Source organism: Lampris incognitus, chromosome 12 (assembly GCF_029633865.1).
Source record: "Lampris incognitus isolate fLamInc1 chromosome 12, fLamInc1.hap2, whole genome shotgun sequence".
Classification (NCBI taxonomy): domain Eukaryota; kingdom Metazoa; phylum Chordata; class Actinopteri; order Lampriformes; family Lampridae; genus Lampris; species Lampris incognitus.
Window position 1 is genome coordinate 26,817,724 of NC_079222.1, and position 8,826 is coordinate 26,826,549.

Below are 8,826 nucleotides of genomic sequence, written 5' to 3' on the forward strand. Positions count from 1 at the left end.
CCTGGATTTGAACCCTGGAGTTGTCCAACCTTGGGGGTCATTCCAGGTCGTCCTCTGTGTGGCATTTGCATGTTCTCCCCGCGTCTGCTGTGGGTTTTCTCCGGGTGCTCCGATTTCCCCCACCATCAAAAACACATGCATGTTAGGGTTTATACCCATGTCTGTGCCCCTGACCGTGGCATGACAAGACGAACTGGAGTTGGTCCCTAGGCGCTGCACAGCAGCTGCTCATTGCTTCTAGCTACACAGCTAGGATGGGTTAAATGCAGAGAAAGAATTTCCCTCACAGGGATTAATAAAGTATTTAAAAAATATGTTGGAAAATATCAGGATTACTGTTAACTTGTGGTTTAGTACACACGTTGCTCATTGATTGATCACTTACCCCCCCCCCTTTCTCTCCCCAATTGAATTTTGTCCAACTACCCACTCTTCTGACCCATCCCTGTCGCTGCTCCACCCCCTCTGCTGAGCCGGGGAGGGCTGCAGACTACCACATGCCTTCTCCGATACATGTGGAGTCACCAGCCACTTCTTTTCACCTTACAGTGAGGAGTTTCGCCAGGGGGACATAGCATGTGGGAGGATCACGCTATCCCCCCCAGTTCCCTTTCCCCCCGAACAGGCGCCCCGACCGACCAGAAAGTAGTAATTTCCTCCTCTGGTCGTTTAGGGCACCTGACCGACCAGAGGAGGCTCTAGTGCAGTGACCAGAACACATACCCACAACCGGCTTCTCACCCACAGATACAGCCAATTGTGTCTGTAGGAACGCCTGACCAAGTCGGAAGTAACACTGGGATTTGAACTGGCGGTCCCTGTGTTGGTCAGCAACAGGATTTGAACTGGTGGTCCCCGTGCTGGTAGGCAATGGAAGAGACCGCCATGCCACCCAGATGCCCTATCAGTTACTTTTTCAAAGATTTAAAAGTTAACACATTTCACTCAGGGCCTGCTTATAAGCCATGCGGAAGCGGTATTACTGTGATTACTGTGACCGATCCTTTCAGGACAATATGCATAATAGGAAAAAAACATCTGAATGGGGTTCGGCACCACAGAGCTAAAAAAGTCTGATTTGATCATTTTAGAGGTAAGATGTGCAGTTTTTCCTGAAAATACTATAATTTCCCAGATTGATGCAGAATGATATTGTCAGTCCAGCTGAGAGTGCCAAGTGAGCCATAATCCTATTGATGAGAGCTAAATTTGTTACTTTAAAATAGCTTGAATTCTCAAGTTCATTTTTATCTGCTTATTTTATAAATTGTGTTGAATTAAATCTATCCATTTGTCTCATTGACTGACATGCAATCATTTATTTATTCACTATGTAATTATTTCATTAATATTTCCCCACTTCTTTTTGAAGACTGCAGTTTCTCCGGACAGGTAGTATCGTAGTCATGTTCCCAATTTTGTCAGTAGGGATTGATACAGCTGTTGTATAATAATGCATTTTCTTGATGTTTTTGTCTTAGGAAACTGTGGTTTTGGTCCCAACCGCAGGTTTTCTCACATGTCGCAGGAAGACTTTGCAACTCTTAAAAGGCAGGTGAGTTGGGATTACATGGTGTTTTCCATTCTTTTAGTTTAAGGGTTTTCCCGATTGAGATGTGTGGCTTGGGGTATCAAAAGCAATGATATAATGCTTATAAACCAAATTAAGTTTAAATTAATCTTGAATATCTTTTTTATTGGTAAATGTACAGTGCCTTGCAAAAGTATTCAACCCCAATCTAGATGTCTGGGTGTTAGTTTCCCCCAAGAGTCCCTGTCTGACTACCCACTCTCTCATTACCATAGGTTTCAGTGGTGTCAGTAAGAGTCATGTTATAGAAGGTGTCAGACCATTAGAAAAATAGAAATAAATAAGTAAATGAAAACATAATAACAAAAGGAGGGCTGACCTACGTTACTATTAGAGCTGGATTATATGGGCTGTATGGTGTATGAAATAATGTGAATACTGACCGTGACTTTTCAGCAGTAGATGGACGAGCCACACACACAATATTTTGACTTCATAAAATAATAGATGATAAACACCAACGCTCATGTCCAGTTCCAACTATTATATTACTCTGTCTTTTAGTGAATGTAAGTTAGAGAGAGAAAGAAAAAATCAAAATCCTTCTTTTGCACTTGAGGCGGTATTAAACTATAGTGTATCTCTTAACGTGGTGAAATATTAGATTTAGTCTAACCAATTTACATTATTATCTAATTATTCCACTATATGATCATTATTTCAGTAACGTTGGCACAACATATTCCCACAGACCATAGGCCTAAATAAGCTACATAATCAAGTAAGAATAATTTTCCTTTATTAATCCCCTTGGGGAAATTCATTTACTGCAAATTAACCCATCCTAGCTGTGCTCTGTGCAGCTAGGAGTAGTGGGCTGCCGCCTTCACGTTGTGCCTGGAGACCAACTCCAATTTATTTCCATTGCCTTGGTCAGGGGCACAGACATGAGTATTAACCTCAACATGCATGTTTCTTTTGATGGTGGGGGAAACCCGAGCACCCGGAGAAAACCCACCACAGACGCGGGGAGAACATGCAAACTCCACACAGAGGATGACCTGGGATGACCCCCAAGGTTGGAAAACCCCGGGGTTCGAAAGCAGGACCTTCTTGCTGTGAGGCGACAGTGCTAACCACTGGGCCACTACACTGCCTAAACTTCAAACTTTTCTGTAAAAATCTCCAGACAGAGGATGGATAGTAACAATGCTGCTCATGCTTTGCATGATTCCGGCTGTCCGTGACAGTTGCAGATCACCACTGCGCAGTGTCCGTTATGCGTGACCTCCAGGATCATTACCAGTAAGTCTTTATCAATGAAATAAAGACTCCAAATGTCTAATGGTACAAGGCATAATGTAGTAGGTTATGCACCCCTACTTAAAAGTCCATGATGAACTGACTTTATATCTGACGCTCTTCACATCTCATCACATCCCCTCATCAGAAGCAGTTGTTCAACTAGAAAGCACTTTGATAACTCTCACCCATGCGTGCATGAGCTGCTAATCCACTAATCCTCAAACCTGACAAAGAGCCCCCTTCATATAGATAACTGGAGACCTATTTCCCTGTTAACAATTGATTATAACATTTTAGAATAGACTAAAAGTGGGTTTGGATAACATCATCTTATAAATAAACATAAGTTGTAATGTAAAACTCATCTTAGATCTACATGGTTATGTAGATTCAGTTCCATCTGGAGCGCTAGATAATTAACTTGAATTTATTTAATTTTAGATTTCCAAAAAGCTTTTGACACAATTGAACATAGATTTCTATTTCAATTTTAGAATTATTTGGTTTCGTAGGCAAATTTGTGAATCCTGTTAGGATGTTATGTAATGACATCAACAGTTCTATAAGAATTCCTCTCAGTACTGTCATGGGTGTGTGGTCTGGGTCGTCGGGGCTCGCCCATCCCGACTGGTGTTTCAGTTCACCTGCACATGTGTTCCTGGGTGATCCTGGTTGCCCGGCTTCATGCACCTGTTCCCTTCTCCCATTGGTTGTGTGGTCCCTGCACCCGGTCTCCCTCCCCTTTCTCCGATTGGCGGTACGGTTCCTGCCCTGTCCTGCGCACCTGCGCCCAATCTTCCTGATTGGCCCCCCTAGGTATATATGCCTCGTGGTTTCTCGGGCTAATTGTTGGATCGTCTCTCACACACCCACAGAGACACTCACAGAGACGATCACAGAGACACTCACAGAGACTCTTAATCGCCGGATGCGCCACGTCCTGTGGTGAGCTTTCCCCTCTGTCTGTACCTGCTGTTTTTAAGTTTTTGTAATTAAAGAGTTGTTCTGGTCCAGTTTGTCTCCGCTGTCTGCACTTGGGTCCTCTCCCTGCACTCGTCGTGTCAAATACAGTGCATCTGGAAAGTATTCACACCCCTTCACTTTCCCCACATTTTGTTATGTTACAGCCTTATTCCAAAATGGATTAAATTACTTTTTGTTCTCATCAATCTACACACAAGACCCCATAATGACAAAGTGAAAAAGGTTTTGTAGAATTTTTTGTAAATTTATTAAAAATAAAAAACTGAAATATTGCATGTACATAAGTATTCACACCCTTTGCTATGACACTCAAAATTGAGCTCAGGTTCATCCTGTTTCCATTGATCATCCTTGAGATGTTTCTACATCTTGATTGGAGTCCACCTGTAGTAAATTCGATTGATTGGACATGATTTGGAAAGGCACACACCTGTCTATATAAGGTCCCACTGTTGACAGTGCATGTCAGAGCAGGAACCAAGCCATGAAGTCAAAGGAATTGTCTGTGGACCTCTGAGACAGGATTGTATTAAGGCACAGATCTGGGGAAGGGTCCAAAAAAATTTGTACAGCTTTGAAGGTCCCAAAGAGCACAGTGATCTCCATCATTCATAAATGGAAGAAGTTTGGATCCACCAGGACTCTTCCTAGAGCTGGCGCCCAGCCAAACTGAGCAATCGGGGGAGAAGGGACTTGGTCAGGGAGGTGACCAAGAACCCAATGGTTACTCTGACAGAGCTCCAGCGTTCCTCTCTGGAGATGGGAGAACCTTCCAGAAGGACAACCATCTCTGCAGCACTCCACCAATCAGGCCTTTATGGTAGAGTGGCCAGACAAAAGCCTCTGCTCAGTAAAAGGCACATGACAGCCCGCTTGGAGTTTGCCAGAAAGCACCTAAAGGACTCTCAGACCATGAGAAACACGATTCTCTGGTCTGATGAAACCCAAAATTGAACTGTTTGGCCCAAATGCCAAACTTCACGTCTGGAGGGAACCAGGCACCTCTCATCACCTTGCTAATACCATCCCTACAGTGAAGCATGGTGGTGGCAGCATCATGCTGTGGGGATGTTCTTCAGCGGCAGGAACAGGGAGACTAGTCAGGATCGAGGGAAAGATGAATGGAGCAAAGTACAGAGAGATCCTTGATGAAAACCTGCTCCAGATCCCTCAGGACCTCAGACTGGGGCGAAGGTTTACCTTTCAACACGACAACGACCCTAAGCACACAGCCAAGACAACGAAGGAGTGGCTTCGGGACAAGTCTGTGAATGTCCTTGAGTGGCCCAGCCAGAGCCCAGACTTGAACCCCATTGAACAACTCTGGAAAGACCTGCAAATAGCTGTGCAGCGACGCTCCCCATCTAACCTTACAGAGCTCGAGAGGATCTGCAGAGAAGAATGGGAGAAATACCCAAATATAGGAGTGCCAAGCTTGTAGCTTCATACCCAAGAAGACTTGAGGCTATAATCGCTGCCAAGGGTGCCTCAACTAAGTACTGAGTAAAGGGTGTGAATACTTATGCAATATTTCAGCTTTTTATTTTTAATAAATTTGCAAACAGTTCTACAAAACCTTTTTCGCTTCGTCATTATGAGGTATTGTATGTAGATTGATGAGAAAAAAATGGAATTTAATCCATTTTGGAATAAGGCTGTAACATAAACAAAATGTGGGGAAAGTGAAGGGGTGTGAATACTTTCCGGATGCACTGTACATCCAACAGATTTCATATTAATAGAGAGGTCCACAAAGGGTGCCCGATTACTCCATATGTATTCATCTTAGTAACCCAATTATTATCTGTAAATATCACTACAATAGAAGACATTAGTGGAATTTCTATTTTTAATAAGGGAATCAAAATTTCACAACAACTAATGATACAACACTTTTTTTGAAGGAACAAAGTCAAATACCAAAAGTTCTAAATCTAGTTAGTCAGTTCTCCAATGCCTCTGGATTTAATTTTAATTTTTCTAAATGTGAAATAATGACTTTGCATAAATGCACTGGCTGACATTGCAAATATTCCCATAAAAGACTCTGTGAAATATCTTGGTATACATGTCTCCAAAAAAATCACAACCAGGCAACACCTAAATTTTTCCAAGTAACTTAATAAAACTAGATGTATATTTCATCAATGGCTTCAGGGGGACCTTTCAATTACTGGTAGAATAATCGTGTCTAAGGCAGAAGGCCTCTCTCGTTTCCTATACCCGTTTCTTTCTTTGCATATGAATGATCCTACAGAAAAGGAGATTAATAAGATTTTTTTTAACTTTATATGGAAAAACAAGCCTCATAAACTGAATAAACATTTACTTTGCAAATTGAAAGAGGAACGTAGACTTGAGGTTTTAGACTTTACTGATACACTTAACACCTTTAGAATCACTGACTTAAAAGATGTCTTTTAAGTGTGGTACTTCTTTCCTAATCATATTTTTTAACAAAATTGGTGGTCTTCTTTTTCTTGTGAAATGCAGTTATTTACCAAATACACTCCTTCTCAATTTATCCAAATTCGATCAACAGGCCCTTCTCACATGGAAGCTGGCTTTCATCTACAATTTCTCTTTCTGCTTCCACCCACCCTACAAGTGCACATGCTTTTGCTCTTGCTCTCAGCCTTGCTTGTTGACTTTCCAAGTTTTCCCACATTTTTGTTACTTTTTGCTACTTCTTCATGAGCAGTACTCAACTCAACTAGATTATTTGTGTTAAGTGCTGCTAGATTATTTGTAACAGTATAATAATGATAGTAAAAATAATTAAATAATAATAAAAAAATAATAAAAAATTGTAAAAATAATAATAATAATTGTAATAATAAACAACTAGATTATTTGTAACAGTGACCACTGTTTTGGGCAAAACACCGACTGTGTTTTGCACAGTATGACGGAAGTTTGAGAGCAAGGTGGATAAAATGGGATCGTTTTTCAAGGGCACGTCAAGTTTCTGAAAAACATTGCTGGAGTTTTCCATCTGAAAAAAAAAAGAAAAATGAAAAAGCTGGAGTTTTTCATGGAGTTATCGTTGGAGTGGTTTCCTCCCACAATACAAAGACATGTAGGTCAAGTGAATCGGCCATACTAAATTGTCCCTAGGTGTGTGTGTGTGCGTGTGTGTGTGTGTGTGTGTGTGTGTGTGTGTGTCGGCCCTGTGATGGACCCTGAGAACAGGATAAGCGGTTTGGATAATGGATGGATGGATGGATGGATGGACCACTGTTTTCACAGAGTTTTCAGATTTAATCTCTTTGAACAGAAGAGACTGTTTGTCCATGGCTCTGAGGCTGAAACAGGAGGTAGCGGGACTCCTGTTTCAGCCTAGACTTGTTTATCTTTGTGGAGATTCTTATCTCTTCTAGTCGTGGAATGTGAAGAATTAGGCCCATCTTATTTAGTGAATGTTGTGACAGCACAATAGGAGAGACCTGAAATAACAGCAAACAGTGATCCTTTTCAGGATTGCAGTTTGCTGTTATTTTTGTATTGTATCGATGTTGGCTCAATCAACGCTACCCCAATGTCAACAGGTATGGACAGAAAATATGATTTAGCCTTCAAATCAACCAACTCACATTTCTGTTCTTTCTTTTCACCGCCTTTCCAAAGAAACACATTAAATTTAACTGCTGCTGTTGATATTTCATTCTATGAACTGCCGATTGCTTATTCAGTAAGCAATTTTTCAAGTGTGCATGCATGTAACTAGTCCACAGATGGCAGTTGTGGCAGTTTTTTGGAGCATATCAGGGCTTTACAATCAGCAGGTCAATTTACATTTGCGGCCAAAATCTGACGGGTGGCCAAACAGTAGCATAACAAGCACAGTTTTTGCAGTTAAAAAAATGATAATAAAGGATTTTGAAAGAAAGGGGGCACAAATGGGATTTTGAAAAAAAGGGGGGGCATGTCCCCAGTGGAAATTATGCCCCAAGACAACACGCAGATTTACATAACCCTATCACCAGAGGACTATAATCCCATAAAAACGCTGAGTAAGTGCATTGAACAAATCAATGATTGGATGTCTCCGAATTTTCTTCAGTTAAACAAAGATAAAGCTGAAGTAATTGTCTTTGGAGCCAAGGAAGAACAATTAAGTCAGTGCTCAGCTACAATCGGTAACATTAAAAACCACAAACCAAGCAAGAAATCTTGGTGTAGTCATGGACTCAGACCTACATTTCAGTAGCTACATGAAGGTATTATAAAGTCAGCCTACTATCACCTGAAGAATATATTAAGAATTCAAGGATTTAGGTCTCTGCAGGATTTGGAAAAACTTGTCCTCACATTTATCTTCAGTCGACTCGAGTACTGTAATGTTGTCTTTACAGGCATTTCTAAAAAATCGATCAAACAAAAGCAGCTGACTCGAACTGCTGCTGCTCGAGTCCTTACTGAGACCAAAAAAAGTCGATCACATCACTCCAGTCCTGAGGTCTTTATATTGGCTTCCTGTCAGTCAAAGAATTGATTTTAAAATACTGCTCTTGGTTTATAAAGCACTGAATGGTTTAGGGCCAAAATACATTTCTGATCTTCTGCTACACTATGAACCATCCACACCTCTCAAATTGTCTGGGACAGTCAAAACTAAACATGGAGTGGCAGCTTTCAGTTTTTATGCACCACATATTTGGAACAAACTCCTAGAAAACTGCTGGTCTGCTGCAGCTCTCAGTTCTTTTAAATGTAGCCTGCAGACTTTCCTGTTTGTTGCTGCCTTTTATTGAATCACATTTGAATATTGTGATTTATCATCTCACACTGCACTGTAACTTTTACTCTCATGTTTAATCTGTCTTTGCTTATTTTTCCCCTATTTTTCATTTGTATTTAAAACCTTTTATTGAATTATGATGCTTTTACATTTTGTCTTAATGCCTTTTAAGTTTTGTGTAAATCAATTTGAATTGCCTTGTTGCTTAAATGTGCTTTACAAATACATTTGCCTTGCCTTGCCTTTACTCACAAAGCTCTTTTGT

The 8,826-nt window shown here is 40.9% G+C and overlaps 1 pseudogene; it reads left to right on the top strand.

The window, feature by feature from the left end:
- Positions 1–965: 965 nt before the first annotated feature.
- LOC130121585 (zinc finger matrin-type protein 5-like) lies at positions 966–1,839 on the top strand (annotated as a pseudogene).
- The last annotated feature ends 6,987 nt before the right edge of the window (positions 1,840–8,826 follow it).